Below are 21,967 nucleotides of genomic sequence, written 5' to 3'. Positions count from 1 at the left end.
ATGGGAGAATAAATACTACGGTTTTTCCTGTAGGAGTAGGAGCAAACACTGGTTACCTTGGAGTCCAAAGAATGTTGCCAGGTAATCCCGTATAAGCTGACATGTCTTGTTGTGGACTGTTACTTTGTGAAATAGTACGTTAAACATCCGATTTGTCATGTCAGTTTAGTACAAAGCATGTTTTAGTCCTGGTATGCATGTAATAGTTGCCACTGAACCTTAGAACAAATCATTCATCAACATCTCTCCGTCGTTTTTTTTTTTCTTTTTGGTTATCGTATTGTCTGTTTTTCTCCGTTTTATGATTTTTGATTCTCCCTTTAATATTTTCTGCCTCTTTTTTTTATTATTATAAATCAAATATATATACACATTACATCAGTATATGTGACGCAAACACGTCTTCATTTCTCAAATAACTTACATGTCGTAACCACAAGTCCGTCCTAATATCCTCAAATGTGACTTCAAAAAAATGTGACTTATTACCGAATTTGTACTTACATATTCAACACGACGGGTGCCACATGGGGGACAGAATCTGCTTATCCTCCCGTAACACCAGAGACCACCACCGGTTTATAGTGGGTATACGTCCGTCTTGCTCAGTCGTTGTGTTTTGAAGATCGTTGTCTTTCGTTGTTTTTCTTTTTTTGTCATGGCGTTGTCAGCATGTCTTCGACTTATGAGTTGGACACCTTTTGGTATCTTTTGTTTTTCTCGCCCCAAAATACTCAAAATTTTCAAAGTCAATGAACAATGACTGAGGGTGTAGGGCAAAATAATCTCCGTGTAAATCTTAAACAAATATCTTGACATTGACTATCGGGGTCAAATAATCTCCATGGAAATGAAATATGTTAATGTAAATTCAACAGTTATAGTGCATACTAAAGTAACGACGTTACTCTTCTGTTGTCCTTTCGACACTTTTGCACCGGATAATCTCGAGAATAATTTATTTCTATGGGGGAAAAAACCGGTAACCACATTCAAATTTTACATCATTATATCGGAAATGTTCATTATGGCATATAGCGAATAACATATCACTTTTAAACAACAACAATTTCCTTCCCGTATCATCTCGTTCAGATATCATAAATAAGTGTGTAACTAATTGTTTCATAGTAGGTCCTCAAAAATGAAACATAAAAGCGTTTTTAAAGAGTTCTCATGATTTACATCCTTGTTTGTGTGTCAATTTAAAAAGGAAACATTTGTAAATCCGAAAATTTTATGTATTAATATACATATTAGCTAAGAGATGTCTCACTCTGAATATTGATATGCCTTAGGATGCTGTCTTTGAAGATTGTGGCTGTTGGCGATCGGTAAATTTTTACATAGAAATTCAATTCAAATGCAAATATTATAGTTTTGCCTACACTATGTTAAATATCTTTATTTTATGATAGTTGTAAAATTTTAAATGGTATATGTAAGTTTGTATGTCAAGGTAGATATATCATGTATATATGTTACAGTGAATTTGTATAATCAGTGATTATGTAGAATCCCTAACATTTTCAGGGATTATGTAGAATCACTGGTCAGATTAGGGATTATATATAATCACTTAAATTTTCAGGGATTATGTATAATCACTAGAAAAAATGTCAGGGATTATACATAATAACTGAAATGATGAATTAGTTTTATTTATAAAGAAAAGGAATAAAAGTTAAATAATTCATTCAATAAAATCAGATTGAAACATCGTTATAAACATAAATTGTAAAATGTTAAGCACAATATATTAAAATGATAACCTCAATACATTAAGAGCAATTCTCTGTAACCACCAACCATTTTATATAGGGGGGTCGGCACGCATAGTCACCGATTTTCATGAAACTTAGCCAAATCATGTGATCATGTAAAAAAGTAAGAAAAATGCCCACCAAAATATTGCTAAGCCATGGTTGCCATGGCAACCAAGTGAATGAGATTTCCCGCAAATTTTGAGGAATTTAGCATCGAAAAAACAACTACTTTGCAGTCATTCGTAATCAAAACCAGGTTTTATTTATTGATATCTGCAAATATTTTTCAGAACCATAAAACTTAACAAACAAAATAGCAATGTCATATATAAAAAATATTTTTGCTGAATAAGAACTCAATTTCCTGATAAACTTTCTTAATACAGAAATATATTTTAGGTTTCATTGGGACAAAAATCAGAAAAAAAATAATATTAAACATGCAGTTTTCTTTAAGAACACATGTCTAATCCAGAATAGTAAATTATATAGCAAATTCAATTTCATGAGAATGATTACACATTCAAATTCAAAACTTTAAAAGATGTCGTCTGATGAGACAACTCTCCATAAGACAACCAAATGTTATTTTTGTATGTAGACAGGTCCTTTGGATCTACAAGAAGAAGAGAAAAGGAATATAACTGCTAAGAGATCGACGAGTTTATTTCTTTGGTTGGGATTGGCCTTTCGAGCAAAGAAGTTATGCACAGACAAAATATTCATTTACAATGACACATTTTTGTTTCCATAGCAACCACCCTAAAACCCAATATCACTATATAGTTACATTTACTATCTTAGTATAATTGGTTGTGGATGCAAAAGTGTAAAATTAGCTCATGCAAAATGCCTATAATTTGCCTTCTTGAATACATTGAAAACTCCACTATTTAAATCAGTGCTGCCCCCTTCTTCCCCTTTTGTCAGAAATAAATTTTATCTTTTATCTTACTCATAAATTGTTATATTTTAATGAACAAAAGCCAAAATATTCATAAAACTTGAAATGTGTGCATGATTACTGCTTAAAATGGGTCATTTTTGTTCGTCAAAATATGCATTTTTGAGGTAAAATCTAAGGGGATCCGTTACCATGACAACGGGGCATAAACAAATTTTTTGTCAACTTATTTCTTGTTTGTTTATCGATAGCTACCAAGAAACCAAATTTCAAGAAAATCTGAGACTATGCGTGCCGCAACTTGGTTGGTGGTTACAGAGAATTGCTATTAAAATGTTAAGAACAAAAATTAATATGTCAAAAACAATCATCTATATTTACAGTTTGGATGACATCGACTATTACACATTTGCACTGCTTTTCTACAGGCACATCTATTTGAATCACATCTGTTTTTACCACAACATCGACATTTTAAAAAACCTTGTCCTTCACATATCGAATCAGATTTTTCTACATGTCTAATAGAGATAAAGTTTTCAATGCAATGATCTGAGGTACCAAAACTAGAGGCTCTTAAGAGCCTGTGTCACGCACCTAATTCTACTTAATGTAAAAATAGACTAGAAGCATAATAGATACTGCCGATCGTTCGTTCTGCCTGTTTTTCTATACATCTAGTTGCTTCAGTTCTCTCAGTTTGAATTTCTTGTTCATTTGAACACAATATACACAAAACAGATGTTCCATAACCTTTTTACCAATTGTTTTAACACAAATAACATGCACTGTGGATTTAGTACTTGTTCTTTGCTAACGTAAGGTTAAACAACAATGCCAAACCGGATCAGCACAAAAGTATACTAATGAGACGCTAATCCTAGAAATATGCATAAATTATTATAAAATTATACTTTTATTTCTGTATATCTAGTTTTTATGACTTTAAGTTTGCTATTCACAAAAATATTTTTTCGTCAGACACTAAGTATTTAAGATTTATTATTTTCCTAGATCCATGCCCACCAGCCCCCATCTTATGTTAATGTATAATGATGTAATAGTGTAATCTGTATGAAATATAAGAGATGGAAGGAGCATTTAAACAATTTAAATCGTGACTTACTGTTCATTTAAACTTTCAAGGAATAAGAAAAAACAAATAATAAGTCTATATTTATTTTTTATCAAACCAAGGATCTTTGAATTATTGATAATCCCTAAAATCATTTCAGGGAATTTGTAGAATAATTATAAAAATCTTAAGTGATTATGTAAAGCCACTGGTCATTTTAAGGAATTATATATAATCACTAATGATTTAAGTGATTCTACATAATCCCTGAAAAATCAGGGATTCTACATAATCCCTGATTATACAAATTCACTGTAACATATACACATTATACATGTACATAAGAGATGTTTTAAGCTCACCGAAGTAAATAGTTTCGTATCTAAGTTCTTTCCTTTTCGTTTACAAAAAGAATTTTAATCGTCTAAATTATTTCCTTGCCAAAACATTTTTATTCATAAAAAGCCTCTTATTCAGTTAATCTTAAATCCACTTAATACATTTGATAATACGTATATGATGCATGTGTAGTCTACTACTTTATAATGTTTTTTATCCAGTTCTATAAATTAATGGCCTAGTTTAAATAATTGTTGTTTGCTTGCGTCCCGGGACAAATATTTCGTTCAAAGTCATTTTATTGACCTTTAATTTTGGGTCCACATATAAATTTTCCATCAGATCGAGTGAACATGAAGGATCATGAAGTGATGTACTAGATCGATATTGGCCAACTATCGAGTGTACATGAAGGATCATGAAGTGATGTACTAGATCGATATTGGCCAACTATCCCGTGTACACGAAGGATCATGAAGTGATGTACTAGATCGATATTGGCCAACTATCCCGTGTACACGAAGGATCATGAAGTGATGTACTAGATCTGTATTGGCCAACTATCCAGTGTACATGAAGGATCATGAAGTGATGTACTAGATCGATATTGGCCAACTATCGAGTGTACACGAAGGATCATGAAGTGATGTACTAGATCTGTATTGGCCAACTATCCCGTGTACATGAAGGATCATGAAGTGATGTACTAGATCGATATTGGCCAACTATCCCGTGTACACGAAGGATCATGAAGTGATGTACTAGATCTGTATTGGCCAACTATCCAGTGTACATGAAGGATCATGAAGTGATGTACTAGATCGATATTGGCCAACTATCCCGTGTACACGAAGGATCATGAAGTGATGTACTAGATCGATATTGGCCAACTATCCCGTGTACACGAAGGATCATGAAGTGATGTACTAGATCTGTATTGGCCAACTATCCCGTGTACACGAAGGATCATGAAGTGATGTACTAGATCGATATTGGCCAACTATCCAGTGTACATGAAGGATCATGAAGTGATGTACTAGATCGATATTGGCCAACTATCCCGTGTACACGAAGGATCATGAAGTGATGTACTAGATCGATATTGGCCAACTATCGAGTGTACATGAAGGATCATGAAGTGATGTACTAGATCGATATTGTCCAACTATCGAGTGTACATGAAGGATCATGAAGTGATGTACTAGATCGATATTGGCCAACTATCCAGTGTACACGAAGGATCATGAAGTGATGTACTAGATCGATATTGGCCAACTACATGTCACTCTGTTACTCTAGCTGTCACTTAGGGACTTATCATTTTTTACCTGGGAGGGGGGCTGGTCATTTTGAAATGAAACATACAAAATTTCTTGATCCCCCCATAATATTTCACTATTTTTATTTGATCCCCCCCCCCCCCCCGTAAAAACATTTAAAAATTATGATCCCCCTCTATTAAACATGCCAAAATTTTAACATGCAAAACACATATCATGTTATTTCACGAAAATATTGAAAATGAAATATTCTCAGTGTATTGAGTCCAAAAACACATTTGAGGGAAAATTGCCTTGCAATAGGGCTCTTCCATGAGGCCTCTTCCATGAATATTAGTAGGTAGAGCAAGCCAGTGCTTTGAATAGATTTTTCTGACTTTTTTTCTAATTTCCTATATTGGGCTATTAAAGAAAACTTTATCCTAAGTAACTCTGTAAAAAATATACATTAAATAGTAAACTTTTTGAAACAGTAACAACACATTATTTACTTAGAGGGATCTATTATATGTCCCTCTCTTGAACGCTGCTTAAATTTAAGTTTTACGCAAGGCCTTATTGAAACCTCCATTGAGTCGCTAAACTTTTATATGGATAGTTCATGCTTACAGCTTGAACAATTCAATTACTCATTTATTGTCACATTTCATTCATAAATGTTTGATAGTAACCTCAAAATTTTGATTTATTAGCCTAAAAAGTACAAATTTTGAGGGAGTGAGAGGTATAAATGGACCCAAAGCGATCTTGTAATGAAACAAAAAGATACATTAGTGTTGTTCATCATCTCAAAATCATCTGTTGTATCAATATTCAACTGTTTGTATGCAGATTAGATGAATATTTAATCATTTATTGGAGAATTTATTGCTCTACACTATATTCTTCCATGATGCGGCGTGATTTGTATTTTTGGACAAAATTTTGCACAAATCGCTGTAGATTTCGTTTTAATTTATACTTAATTTCTCTCAAACTATTAAGCTGATTATAACAAAACGTGGCAGTAATGCTTGTTAATTTAGTGATCGAAGTGAGTGAAATATAACGACTAAATCATTCGGATTATGAAGCACCTATGCATTTTATATAGGACAAACTGACACAAAATGGCAGCTTCAGATCCTACATCACTAATGTCTTGTGATACACGTCTTACTTAATTGTATATGAATGGTGTTAAAAATATATTTCGATTTGACTTTTGTAATGTTCTTCTTGACATTTTGTCTCCGTTGAAGTATGTGAACTACTTATTTTTATGTACAAAAAATATTGATCCCCCCACATTGAACTTATAAAAAAAATTGAACGCCCCTTTTCCACATACAGAAAAAAACTTGACCCCCCCCCCCCCCCCCTGCATTATGACCAGCCCCCTCCCAGATAAAAAATGATAAGTCCCTAAACGCGTCTTCGTTAATATTTTTTTTAGATGAGAAGGCCATAACAAACATCAATGGTGATGATCTAGATTACGACCTGATTAATTTCAGTTTCAATGCAAAAGAAAACATGAAAGCATACAACCTGGATTATAAGAATGGCCATGACTTCGGCAAAGGAAGAAAACTGCAACCAATTTTTGTGTTACCATCAGACAGAGAGAAATTTTTCGATATTGCAAAGTTAGTTTCAGTTATATAAATGGTATTGTTCGGGTTCATTCATTTACGCTACTATTGATTGGAAATGAATATTTGAAATAAAATTAATTACGCTAAGAATACAAGATGCAATTACCTGATTTCTAAAACATTTATTAGATTCATAAACCATCCTGGACTTTTACCAAACTTGGATAGAAGCTTCTTACAATCAAAAGAAAGTATCTGGAGGAAAATTTTTAATATTTTTTTTCGCCATTGTTGTTGAGCCTGCGACTAACAGCAAAAGTAGTCGAGACACTGGGTTCCGCGGAAGCTTTACGAATTTTTACTGTATTGGAACACCCCATTTAAAAACAAGGCTTAATCCGCCCATGTAATATTTATGAAAACTGATAGACAATATAACACCAATAACAACTTCTTGTATAATATTGGATTTCACGTTTTTAAACGAGGTAACTTTACCTCTATTTGTTTCCATGGATTTGTAGACATAACAGCTTTTTTATAAGGTTTACCTTCCGTAAACCTGAAAACCTAACTTACGTAATTTATATGTATTCCCATTGATGGAAATCAATAACTGATTCTTATCTTCATAATTTTGTTTCCACTTTAAAGCAAACCAAAGGCAACAATAATGAAAGAAATATTGGTTGCATTGGAGGAAATAGAGATGACGGAAGAGGGGGTGATTTTAGAACAACAGTGGAAGGCAGAAGTGAAGAAAGGGACAAAAAACGAGTACATTACATTTTACCGAGAAGTCCTCCAAGCTGTAGATGAAGCAACCAGCAACGAAGATCACGATTTACAAGATGTGTAAACGTTAGTACCTTAAAAACACTATATAAAATATTACTGTTCACCTTTGCGAATAATGTTTTCATGCCAAGAAATCCTCGCTAAAAATTCCGGTCGACCTCCTACGGCATCCATTAGTAGTTAAAGATTTGATTTCATTCAATAAATTAATTTATGACCCGCGTGTACGTCTCACTTAAAACACAGCCATATACCAAATGGTCAAAATTAATCATCCATGTAATTTGCTCTATGGCCGGATGTTTGCAAAATTTCAACGGAGGCAATTTCTTGGCATGGGAGAAAGGAAGAAAGACCATTCACAATTTGTCTTACATTTGTTTTTCTCTCTTTCATTTAAATAAAAAAATATTAAACCTTTCAGATGTAGAGTTCATAAGAAGGAAATATTCCCTGTGGAACACCCTCTCTCCCCTATTTTTTTGTGCTCTCTATTTTCAACCCTCCAATCTAATTAAAATTAAAACTTTGATTTCTAACCGATCTATTCATGTACCGGACCGGCACATTTTTTTATTTAATAAGAAAATCTACAGTGCCGTTATGCACATGCATGTTGATTGCTTGGAGTCCCCGCCCGAAAAGAAAGAAATAGTCTAACTCCAAGATTCTATATTCCTGAATCACGTGATTTTTACTATCTGGAGCTTAAATTAGAATAAATACCGAATATGGAAAGTGAAACTACAATTCATAACATAAAGTCCGTTGGCAAATAGAAGAAAAAGAAGATTATTTTTGGCAAAGGGTACCGGGGTTATCCTCTTTGTGTTCAAAATATATACATGAAATATTTGCCACTGCCCCGTGTCTCGGTTCTATGAATGTTTACCTTGAGTTTTCTATCTATTACATGCCAAGAAATCCTCGCTAAAAATTCCGGTCGACCTCCTACGGCATCCATTAGTAGTTAAAGATTTGATTTCATTCAATAAATTAATTTATGACCCGCGTGTACGTCTCACTTAAAACACAGCCATATACCAAATGATCAAAATTAATCATCCATGTAATTTGCTCTATGGGATGTTTGCAAAATTTCAACGGAGGCAATTTCTTGGCATGCTTCTTTTATATAATGAATTTGCTCTGGCACTGTCCTCTTTAATAAATTCTTTTCCTCTTGGCCCAGTATGGTGCACTTGAAATGATGGCTCTTGGCCTTTTTTTGTTTACCAGGATTTCTAGGCACACATGCTTATTTAATATAAGGTTTACTTTCCTGGAGAAAATAAGATACAAACTCATACCGTACTTAAATTTTCATTTCCTTTCATGAAAAAATATTTTTCATTATTAAATTTCATATATAATACGATATGAATTTCTCGAAAAATCGTTTATAATTGAAATTATTCATGTTCAATAAATTTGTATACACGATACACTATGTTGTTACACATTGCTTTCCATAACTTATACGAAAAATGATGCTATCCTGAACTGACATACCTTTATACAGCTTCTGCATCCGGGAACTAACAAAATGGAGTTTCAGAAGTAAAAACATGTAACCGATGTTGAGATATAATGGTAAATCAAATATTTCGTCTCAAATATTCCTCCAAAGCTAATTATTTACCCTATTTATGTATAAAACACAAAATATGCATTGGTGATATTATGTTGCTATGAATATGCAGCATCCAAATACAAAACTTCAAGGTGTCAAACGGAAGAGAAAAACTAGTCCAAATAATTATGACGTCTTGAAAGGCTATTATATTTTTTTTCTTTGACGCCTTACATCGACGTCATAACGCCGAACTCATATTTTCAGTTGGACTTTGAGAGGGAATTTACTGCTTTATAAAAACGTTCAGCTGATTTAATATAAAATATATTTTTGAACCAAACTCGGTAAAATTTGACGGACCTGAATTTCCGGATAATATAAAACAAAGGTTCCGGAAATTCGGGTCTGTCAAATTTTACCGAGTTTGGTGCAAAAATTTATTTTATACTCTCCTAAAAAGAAATCAGATAAACGTTTTAAAAAAAGCAGTAGATAATCGTCCGCCTCGGATGGAATTGTAACTTATTTTATTATTACTGTAGATATTTATTGGAAATATTTTGCACAAACAACACATAAAAGGTGAGAAATTTTATATATGCAAACATTTTTAGCCTTCAATGAAAATTTTATGGCTAAATTGGGTTTCAAAGTTGAGAGCAAAATATGCTCTCAAAGTCCAACCGAAAATGGTGGCTTCAGCATTATGACGTCACAGGAAGGCGTCAAAGAAAAAATTTAAAATAGCCTTCCAAGACATCATAATTATTTGGACTAGAGAAAAACATGTCCTAAAAGACTGTGTACTTACCATCTTGCACTTTGTAAGCATGGAATAGAAGGCGCGAAAAATAACACGTGATACGCCAATTGGGGTATACGTTGATACTTCAATTAGGATACAATACCCCAATTGGGATGTCCCAATTAGGAATATTCCCAACCTGTTTATTGTTTTTAGCTCACCTTTCCCAATTGCCATGCAATACTCTCAGAATGCTGGATACTATCCACACTGGTTTGTGTCCACATTTATTAATTTAATATACATTAAAAACTTAAAAGCAAAAGAAAAACTTTGATGAAACATCTAAATAAAAAACTACGGGTGAGCGATTCAGGCTCTTGAAAGCCTCTTGTTTAAATTATTATCACAACTTCCTGCTAAGATTTGACTAAATACCAAAATCCCGATATCGTCAGGTAGAATCCCTATATTAGGTCAGTTAACCTGTATAAGGCTTAACCAGAGCTCCAGATAAGAATTCACAAATTGGGCAGGGGTTCAAATTAGCGGTGGTCCGAGGTCCGCGACCTTCCATTTTTGCAGTCGGACTCTCGTTTTGGTTACAAGCTACGCCCTACGGACCTTCGGTTTGAAAGAAAATAAAAACAAACTTTGCCTTTTTAAACAAAAATTTCCAAACAATCTCAAAATTTATTTTCATCATTATTATTCATGACAGCGATGTTCATTTTGATCAACCGCTACCTTTATACCGAAAATTGCCAACTAGTAATGTGTAAATCCGAGTAAAATCCTATCTGACTGACAAAACAACATTGAAAAACATTGGATGCCATAAACCGGAAATGAAGAAAATAACAAAAAACGGGTCCGATTCCGGAGCGGATAAGGGTAATTCCGGGTTTGCCAATCAAATACAATGAAAAAATAATAATTCCAGGCAGTTGACAAAATACATCTTTGATGATAAAATATAAACACTAGAATTGAAAACCAAAAGATATATTGAAAAGAAAGAAAAAGTAGGAAATATTTTTTTACAGAAACTCAAAATTACTTTTAGTTATAAATTTTCATCTCAAAATCCAAAAAAATGTGACTGTAATTTTCTTTATCATTAATAAATATTGATATTACATGTAGATTTTTGTATAGTGTAAACATATTACTAGAATTCCAAGAGGTAATGTCTCAATTTTAAAGGACCAGTACAAATCTGGAAGTTTCTTATCTTATTTTCACAGAGGAACTAATGCATTATAATAGTGCAACTAGATATGATACACTTAAACCAGAGACATATATACACATGTATATACGTCTCTGCTTAAACAGCTTTGAATTTGAACTGTTTTATAAAATGGTATAAGTAGTAATAAATTACCAATAGTTGAGACAACACACCCAACCATGGTGACACCCTCCTCAATAACAAAAAAAAAAAAGATTATCTGAAATTCTGAATTTATAATGTACAAGACAATTACAATTGTTATTAAACATTTTATACAACAGTGACTTTGACAATGAAACAAGTTGACCTAATACCAACAGCACATTAATTTTGTTACTTGTATCTTACTATGTTAGGAAATATTTCAAGTAAAAGTAGGACCGCCGACCTGGAATTAAGGTTGTGGACCTTTCAGTTTGGAGTGTCAAAGGTCCTGGACCTTCCAGTACCAAATGTTAATTTGAACCCCTGTTGGGGTTTTTACCCACCATTTTTTTATGTAATTGGGTGATAAAGTTTTTTAATTGCATTATCAATTCCAATTCACCCCTCAAGCAAATATCAAATTGGGTTTTTCACCACCAAGCTCCTTAATGTATTGGGTTTTTTCATCAACACAATATTGAATATTTAGGCATGTTATAATCACATTATATCAATCCCAGATGTGTTTCCATCTTAAATGTGTTTCTTTCTTTGTAGAATATGTGCTAGCTGTTTTATTTGGTTTATTCACTGACGAGCAATTGTACATTTAATTTGTGTCCCGTTTTAAACGTTCTGTCAGTTTTGTATTTTCTCAAAACTTATGTAAACTGCAGCTGGTGTCACTAGTTGGACAGGAACTAATTGCCTTTCTAGATCCCATATGATCACCCTACAGTTTAATTATAGTTGGGGTAGGTGTGGCTAAGTGTTTAGATTTTTGTGTAATATATGTGAAATTTAGGTGCTGTAAGAAAGTTTTGCCAGTCCTTTCACCTATTTGCCAGATCTACTTTTTAATAAAAATAAAAAGTAGTTTCCAGATTTAAGATATACCCCAAAACCTTGAGTTCTATAGGGTGGTTTATAATGACGGAGACCACATTCAACTTAAATTTACAAATAATCCTGCAACATCCAAGTAAATAAATGACAATGTTATACTGCACTTGCCAATAAGACAACTATCTTAAGCATCTAGAACAATTAGACCAAAACAAAGAAAGTGTCAAGCTGCATTGACGTAAAAAACGGATATGTGCATGTATTCACTCATCAACTAAAATGAAAAAAATAATATATAAACTGTTTTCGTTTAATTCAATTTACATAAATCTGGGTTAAGTTGTCCCTTATCAGAACCTTTGGTTTCCGATGCTTTCAAACTACATGTCATGTCATAATTGATTTGGCCTTTCACTTTTTCCAACTGATTTCGTTTTTGACGGAACCCCGTGTTTTTCGCTCTAGCAATGTTCTCGTTATGGTACGCAAACACGCCCGTGCGTTCAATGGCCGCTTCCTAAAATCACTAACTGAGTCTTGTTATCTTCATAACTTTCCCTCAGCTATCAAAAAGAAGCCGAAAACATGCTTCTATTCAATATTTTTACCGGACATTTACTTTCGTTTTAATTCATTGTATGTTATGATAAATCCCGAGCAATTCGAAAAAAATATGACAGCATGTCCCACGCTAATTGGATAAACGCCGAGAAGATCGAAATGTTTTCATAAACACGTGTACCTTTTGAGCAACGGAAAATTCCAACAGGGACCCATTACAGCTACTTGATGCAGGGCTCTATTTTTAGAACGAAAGGACAAGTAATCAAGTAAGGGTAAATAACGCAAACGATAGCGAATAAAAGCGTTAAGAACCCATGTTTTTGGCATATAATTGGGTTTTCCTTTGACTTAATTGAGTTATTGAACCCTGCAATGGGCAATTGCATTGGGTTTTTAATTATTTTTATTGAGTGATCACGCAAATACGCAGCTTATCTGGAGCTCTGGGCTTAACGTATAATTACAGATTTGATTAGGGTTATTTTTCTTCTTCCTCATGTGCTTCTACACAGGTTGGTTCCGAAAAAATACATTCGTATTCTTAATTTTTGTGCTATTGTAGAAAAATATGGTTGCAATATAAAAATAAGAATATGTTGTATAATTGCCAAATATACACAAGAGATCAAATGAAGCAACTCCATTTCAAACAAATATCTGTTCCTTTGTTTCGGGTACGCTGAAATCTAAAACAAAGGTATTTGGCTTCTTCCAATTTACAGAATTTAGATATGCTCTACTATTACCAAAGGGGACACTGCTCCTATGTAAATGATGATTGTAAACAAAAGAATTTGTTATTTGTTCATTTATATGTCTTACTTTAAGCAGTAAATATCATTTTAAAACTGAATTGAGTCAGTAAAGTCGGGAAGCTGATTATGCTAAGAAACATTGGATATTGGTCTATATTGAATGGGGAAACCAGCATGTACCTATTCTTCGTGACGATATCCAGGACTGGAGGTCGGTTTTTAAAACGCCTGAAAGATTCAGATGAATGATGCAAATCGAAGACGCCGGTAGCCAACTGACAACAACTTGAACATGTACTTGTTTCTGTTTATTTAACGAGACAAACACAATCAAGGAGTTATGAACGCATAGATACTCGAGGAAATAATACAGGTAACTCAAATAAATGATTTAATAGTGCAGAAATAAACAGAAATAGTGAGAATGGTTTTCAACTTTTGACCTGATCAGTGTCAGTTGTAAAACTCCGTTTAAGGTTCATCATAACCTTTTGACAAATATGGCCGTATATACACCACTTTTTTACTCTGAGTACAGGCTAACATATGCACCTGCAAAAGTTTTAAGGGATGGCAGGAAAAATGTGCACATCAAAATCCAGGTAAGTTTTTAATTTCCTGAAACATAGACTATATATATATAACTTTTATATATCTAGTGCCTGCCATGCCTTAAAACTTTCCTAGATACACATGTATATCAGTTTGTCTGTACTCATAGTAGATTTTGTGGTGTAAACACAGCCATGTTATTATTTTTCAATTCCTTATGATGAACCTTAAAATAAACACTCATTAGACACACACACACATGTATTCAACAGTTGATACAAAAATCCATCTTAGTCATCCAACTCATGGTTTGAAAAAATAATGTATAAATTCACTGCTGCTTCTTGTCAACCAGTCAAGGGTCTAACTTAAATAAGTTATTAGAGAAAAATAACATACATTTGTTATTGAGGGCTAAAAAATCAAAAATCTGTGATAACATATGTATGTTACATGTTTCAAAGTGGCATTATACATCCTTTATTTTGTTAAATTGTGTACTAGTTCTATTGATATTATAATTGTCTTTATGTATAATAAACTTTAGAAAGATATAACAGCCCGTAGTTTGCCAATCATGCATAACACACCCATGTTATTACAGAAAAAAATATGCCTGTAATAACTAAAGGGTGTTATTACAGCTTCTCTACATCTCTTCAAAGCCTTTTCTCCTACATATATCACAATGTATTTTAATTTATAGTAATAAATAATGATAAAGAGCATGTAATGAGGTTCTGCGCAAGCTTCCTAGTCATTCCCAAGTGTCTCATGTAATAAGTTAAATGCCTGTAATAACTAAGCCTTGTTATTACAGCTAAGTTATCACTTAAAAGCCTTGTCTCATTGATTTACCATGGTTGATCAAAAATGTATTAATTGAATTGGAAAATTAGTTTTCAAGGTTATGTATTAAGTTACTGTGCAAGTTTCAAGAATTCCCAATTACCCACAGAAAATAAGTTTTTTTATGGTACATTTAACTGATAACAAACATATGTTACTACAGATTAAGAGAAAGTATCCGTAATAACACATGTATGTTATTTTTCCCTAATAACTTATTCAAGTTACACCCTTGACTGTCAACCAAGCCAAGGCCGAAATGTCTTGTACATGGTGATTTTAGATCCTTTTTATAAACATCAGTGATCACCATAGAGTGCAGACCCCTGCATATTATGCGGATTTATGTTTTCATTGATAGTGTTTTGCTCACTTATTGGTCAGTACGTGGCAGATAGTTCATGCATTTCCCATCAAAAAGTTACTAGAACTAGAATTGTTAAAAGAACCTTACAAGTTACAACACCGACCAAAATTCATCTTTTATTTCTCATTTGAATGTTTCAAAATCAATATTAATCAGTCTTATTCATCATACATGTTATGAATCATTGATGTACATGTATCAGTATGTTTTAAGGGTACAATTTATTTGTTAATTTGGCAATAAATGGTTTGTAACATTTTTCATTTATAACATCAGTGGTTTTTATTATCACATGATTATCATTGTACAAGATTACTTATTCTCATTAACTGTTATCATGGTTATAAAGTAATTCATTACAATCTATTTTTGTCGCCTTCAATAAGATTGTACTTGTTAAATGTCAAATTAATAATGTTAATCAGCTGGTGCCCCTTTGCTTTATGTTTAAACAGGTGCTCTGGTTGACCCCAGCTCCGATTGACCTCGGCTACGGGCTCCTGTAGCCCTTGCTCTGGTTGATTATTTCTTTGTTCAGAGTCATTTAACCATATTGTAATCAGGTTACTAGGGCAAATAGAGGTATAAAAGAGAGAAATAGCTGTATAGAAGGAGTAACGATTTTGTGTACGAGAGAAATGTACATCGGAGATTTAAGATTATGCCATTGTATTGTTGAGCCTGCAGTATAGATGTTGTAAACTTACAGTATATTACTGTTACTTTGGATTTTGAATAATTCAGTAAATTGAGTAATGAGTATTGAACTTTTAATCAACTTTGTGTTTATGTTTCGTTCAGACATGTCAGACTACACCAGGATTCCCTCAATCACGCTACCAGTTCTTTTCTAGTGTAATCCTGTAAAAGAGTATCATTGGCATTTGTCATCAGTGTACGAGTGAAAGGCACGACCTGAAACTAATGCACTCTACAACACAGCACAAACACAAGGATACGCACTTTAGTTGAAGTTGTATAACCAACTTTTCGTCACAGGTTATACTTTGAGAATTTACATGCAACTTTAAAAAAAAACAATTATTTCTGAAAATTGAAAAACATACATGCATGATTGAAATAGATAAAACCATGATTACAAATAGGAAAATGTTTATTAGTCCCCTACCAGCAAAGCCAAGGGGACTTTTTTTTAAATTATGCTTGAAAATATTGATTTAAGAAATAATTCTTTCATGCCATGCTCTATGCTTATTTTAACATGGATAGGCATTATATTTGACAAATTGTCAATATCTTAATACTGAGCGTTAGTGAGGTGTTAAATGTTGACAAATATAATGCCTACCCATGTTAAAATGAGCATAGAGCATGGCATGATAGAATTATTTCGATTCTAATAGGAAAATTTTGAACTTTTGTACTCCGAAGCGGACCTATAATACACGCTCGAAAGGCAGTAATTTTGATTTGATGAACCACAAACATTAAAGAAAATCAACAGTTTAGACCATAGCGAGCAACACCAACACAAATGTTCATTTTGATCTCTGGCGTTGTTCAAAATACAACTGATGTCGCATTTTCAATTGTGACGTCAATCATGTGCAGCCCATGTTTTATTGGAATAAGATCATGGCTTTGTTTCCAAAGCAAAAGATGAATGTCATGTTAGAATTGATATTTATACATTGTATATAGTTATACCATGACAAATTTACAGATCAAGTTCAATATTTATTCTGTTTTACCCCTGTCCGTCTGTACGTACATCCGTCCGTACGTCACAAAATTGGTTTCCGTTCTCTAACTTGAGTTTGCCTCAACCAAATGTTATGAAACTTATACACAATGCTTATTACCACATAACACAGATCAATTTTGAATTTTGATGGCGTCACTGTAACGTTCTAGAGTTATGCCCCTTTATAAATGGAAAAATTGCAAAATATTTAGTTTCCGTTCTCTAACTTAAGTTTGCCTCAACCAAATGTTAAGAAAATTATACACAATGCTTATTACCACAAAACACAGATCAAGTTTGAATTTTGGTGGCATCACTTAAACCATTCTAGAGTTATGCCCCTTTATAAATGGAAAAATTGCAAAATTTTAAGTTTCCGTTCTCTTACTTTAGTTTGCCTCAACCAAATGTTATCATAAGGGGGTTCAAAAAATTTGGGGGGGGGGGGGGGGGGATTTTTTTTTTGGTCCAAAATTAAACTTAGTTTGATTTTAACAAAAATTGAATTCTTGGGGTTCATTGATATGCTGAATCTAAACATGTATTTAGAATTTTTGATTTTGGGCCCAGTTTTCAAGTTGGTCCAAATTTGGGGTCCAAAATCAGGGGTTCAAATTAGCGGTGGTCCGAGGTCCGCGACCTTCCATTTTTGAAGTCGGACTCTCGTTTTGGTTACAAGCTACGCCCGACGGACCTTCGGTTTGAAAAAAAAATAAAAATAAACTTTGCCGACCTTTTTAAAACAAAAATTTCCAAACAATCTCAAAATTTATGTTCATCATTATTATTCATGACAGCGATGTTCATTTTGTTCAACCGCTAGCTTTATACCGAAAATTGCCAACTAGTAATGTGTAAATCCGAGTAAAATCGTATCTGACTGACAAAACAACATTGAAAAACAGAGCGGATAAGGGTAATTCCAGGTTTGCCGATCAAATACAATGAAAAAATTATAATTCCAGGCTGTTGACAAAATACATCTATGATGATAAAATATAAACACTAGAATTGAAAACCAAAAGATATATTGAAAAGAAAGAAAAGTAGGAAATGTGTTTTTACAGAAACTCAAAATTACTTTTAGTTCATAAATTTTCATCTCAAAATCCAAAAAAATGTGACAGTAATTTTCTTTATCATTAATAAATATTGATATTACATGTAGATTTTTGTATAATGTAACCGTATTACTACAATTCCAAGAGGTAATGTCTTCTCAATTTTAAAGGACCAGTACAAATCTGAAAGTTTCTTATCTTATCTCACAGAGGAACTAATGCATTATAATAGTGCAACTAGATATGATACACTTAAACCAGAGACATATATACACATGTATATACGTCTCTGCTTAAACAGCTTTGAATTTGAACTGTTTTATAAAATGGTATAAGTAGTAATAAATTACCAATAGTTGAGACAACACACCCACCCATGGTGACACCCTCCTCAATAACAAAAAAAAAAAGATTATCTGAATTTACAATATACAAGACAATTACAATTGTTATTAAATACTTTATACAACAGTGACTTTGACAATGAAACAAGTTGACCTAACACCAACAGCACATTAATTTTGTTACTTGTATCTTACTATGTTAGGAAATATTTCAAGTAAAAGTAGGACCTGGAATTTAGGTTGTGGACCTTTTAGTTAGGAGTGTCAAAGGTCCTGGACCTTCCAGTACCAAATGTTAATTTGAACCCCTGCAAAATTAAACTTCGTTTGATTTCAACAAAAATGGAATACATGGGGGTTCTTTGATATGCTGAATCTAACCATGTATTTAGATTTTTGATTTTTGGGCCCCGTTATCAAATTGGTCCACATTGAGGTCAAAAGGGTCCAAAATTAAACTTTTGATTGATTTCATCAAAAATTGAATTCTTTGGATTCTTTGACATGCTGAATCTAAACATGTATTTAGATTTTTGATATTCGACCATAATAGGTAAATTAAAAAAATTTAAGTTCTTAGACCACATTCATTCTGTGTCAGAAACCTATGGTGTGTCAAATATTTAATCACAATCCAAATTCGGAGCTGTATCAAGCTTGAATGTTGTGTCCATACTTGCCCCAACTGTTCAAGGTTCGACCTCTGCAGTCATATCAAGCTGCGCCCAGCAGAGCATTTTATTGTACTTTAATGAGTGATTCATAAATCAGTTATTTCAGAACAACCAGTCCCTGACTGTTAATTGGTCCACATTGTGATCTAAATTGCCAAAACTTAAACTATGTTGGATAATTGGATTTCATCTTTTTATATGCAGAATCTAAAGTGTATTTGGATTTTTAATTTTGGGCCTGGTTTTAAAATTTGTCTTCTTAAAGGCAGGGGTTCTGTTAAAAGCATCTGACCTGTATGAAGAATGGTAGGTCCATGACTTGTAATTTAAAAATAAGTCCCCTTCTACATGTCCTAGAAAAGACAGGTCCCGGACCTCAGACTTGCACTATTTTGAACCCCTGCATAAAAGGTCCAAAGGGTAAAAAATTTAACTTTAATTTTTCTTTATTGTTCTTAATCATGTTAATAGCAACTTCAATCCATTGCTTTTTGATGTTTGATAATACGTGTTTAATATTAGTAAACAATAAATATATAAGCTAATTGTTTGCAAAACTCTTTGAATACTTTTTATAGTCTTGCATCCACATGCTGTAATAAAGTACTGTTTTCTCCCTTTCAGCAATACATTGTATTACAACAAATGGTCAGAGTAGTTGACTATTGATAGTGACTGATAATGGACTGGAGTAACCTAGGGTCCAATGACTCTGAACATGTCTGACAGTACTGGCATGTGTACATGTACATGTATGTCGACAGCCAATTCTAAGTAACCTTAAATGTATACATTGTATATACAAAAGACCTACAATAATGGTATGTGCATCTATGGGTGACTTATATTTCACTGTTGTCACACAGTGTTGTGTGGCTTTATTACTGGTCAGACTATCTATCCTTTACTATTATAAAGTTCAAATATCATGTACATGATTATGACTTGCATTGTATAAATTATGATGCAGCATGATATCTTTTTGACCTACATTTTATGTCTCACTGATTTATTAAGTACATTGTATATGTACATGTATGTGGGTATATGTCATGTATGTATGAATTCAGATTGTGGTACATCATGTACATGCACAGTACTTAGTTTTGAGTCTTGCACATATATATACATTGCCATTGGACAATGTTGGAGTTAAAATAAATTTGATCGCTGACAATGACAGAGTGTTTTGAACATTGCCTCATAGTGTTGATCAGAATACCTTTATATTAAATCAATAAAATTTTATTGTCACAGATTGAAAATATTTAGTATTTTAAAAATAAGGAGATGGGTAGGATTGCCAATGAGAAAACTTTCTGCCAGTCGAAATGAAGGGGATGTTAGAAATTTTAGGTCACTGTATGACCTTCAGTAATGAACAAAACCATACTGTAGTGTCAGCTGTAAAAGATCCTGTAAAAATGAACAACAATAAATGTCAACTCAAATCAGAAAACTAGTGACGTTCTAATTACCAGTATTGGTAATATAAATTTTTTTTAAATCTGACTCTTATTTTCTCTCTCTTTAAAAATTTTTTTTGAAATATTCACCAACATGACCAAGAGAGAACTGTATTGCCAATTTATTTTTTAGCAGAAAGCAGTGCATCAGGTTCAGGTGTTTTACATGATAATCACAGGAATTTAAATTTTCAGAATTAGCTCCTCAGATGTCAGTGGAATGGAAGTAATACACATCATATGTTTCAATGAAATTAACATGATTAATGATGGGATAAGACGTAGAGGAGATCCTATATCTACAGTACATGTATGTGTAACTGGTATGTATATTTGTTACAGTATTAATAGTCCAAATGGTATAACAATAACAAAAATACTGAATTCCAAGGCAATTTCAAAAAAGGGAAGTCCATGCATATGGTAGTGGCTGCTGGGTTTTACTATTTGTATTATTAAGCTTTACAATGTATATTTCATAGGGTAGTAGACTTGGATGTTTCATAAATTGTATACAGATGCCTTTTGTTACAGTGTTTCTGTCCATCATATGTTGGTTAGCCATGTTAGATCACATTTTAATGGTTCAGCGACTGCTTGAAAAAAAAGTTTAGGCTTTTTATACGACCGCAAAAATTTTTGCGGTCATATATTGGTATGACATTGGCGTCGTCGGCGTCGTCCGAAGACACATTGGTTTTCGCACTCTAACTTTAGTTTAAGTGAATGGATCTCTATGAAATTTTACCATAAGGTTCAATACCACAATAGGAAGGTTGGGATTGATTTTGGGGGTTATGGTACCAACAGTTAAGGAATTAGGGGCCAAAAAGGGGCCAAAAATAAGCATTTTTATACGACCGCAAAAAAATTTTGTGGTCGTATATTGGTATGACGTTGGCGTCGTCGTCCGGCGTCGTCGTCCGAATACACAATGGTTTTCGCACTCTAACTTTAGTTTAAGTGAATGGATCTCTATGAAATTTTACCATAAGGTTCAATACCACAATAGGAAGGTGGGGATTGATTTTGGGGGTTATGGTACCAACAGTTAAATAATTAGGGGCCAAAAAGGGGCCGAAAATAAGCATTTTTGTAACTTCCAGACATAACTTGTGTGTTATTGTATGGATCTCTTTGACATTGTACTACAAGATTCCATATCACAAAGGGTCGATGATGGGATTGATTTTGGGGTTAATTTCCTCGAAATTTTAGGAATAAGGGGCCAAAAGGGGGCAAAAAACAAGCATTTTTCTAGTTTCATGACAATAACTTGTGTGTAAGTGTATGGATCTTTCTGAAATTTTACTACAAGGTTCCATTTCGCAAAGGGAAAGCTG

The 21,967-nt window shown here is 33.2% G+C and overlaps 1 protein-coding gene across 5 annotated transcripts in view; it reads left to right on the top strand.

Annotated features, from left to right (window-relative positions):
* Positions 1–1,127: 1,127 nt before the first annotated feature.
* LOC127709993 (E3 ubiquitin-protein ligase DZIP3-like) overlaps positions 1,128–21,967 on the top strand; it is a 69,075-nt gene continuing 48,235 nt past the window's right edge. For 2 of the 5 annotated variants that reach the window (XM_052215698.1, XM_052215700.1), the window contains exon 1: positions 7,812–9,332. The gene's annotated coding sequence lies outside the window, so the exon portion shown is untranslated. The other 3 variants (XM_052215697.1, XM_052215699.1, XM_052215701.1) reach the window with 3 other exon arrangements.

This window comes from Mytilus californianus, unplaced genomic scaffold (assembly GCF_021869535.1).
Source record: "Mytilus californianus isolate M0D057914Y unplaced genomic scaffold, xbMytCali1.0.p SCAF_7, whole genome shotgun sequence".
In the NCBI taxonomy this organism is placed as follows: Eukaryota; Metazoa; Mollusca; class Bivalvia; order Mytilida; family Mytilidae; genus Mytilus; species Mytilus californianus.
Note: the sequence above shows the minus strand (reverse complement) of the source record. Positions and strands in the feature narration are given on the sequence as shown.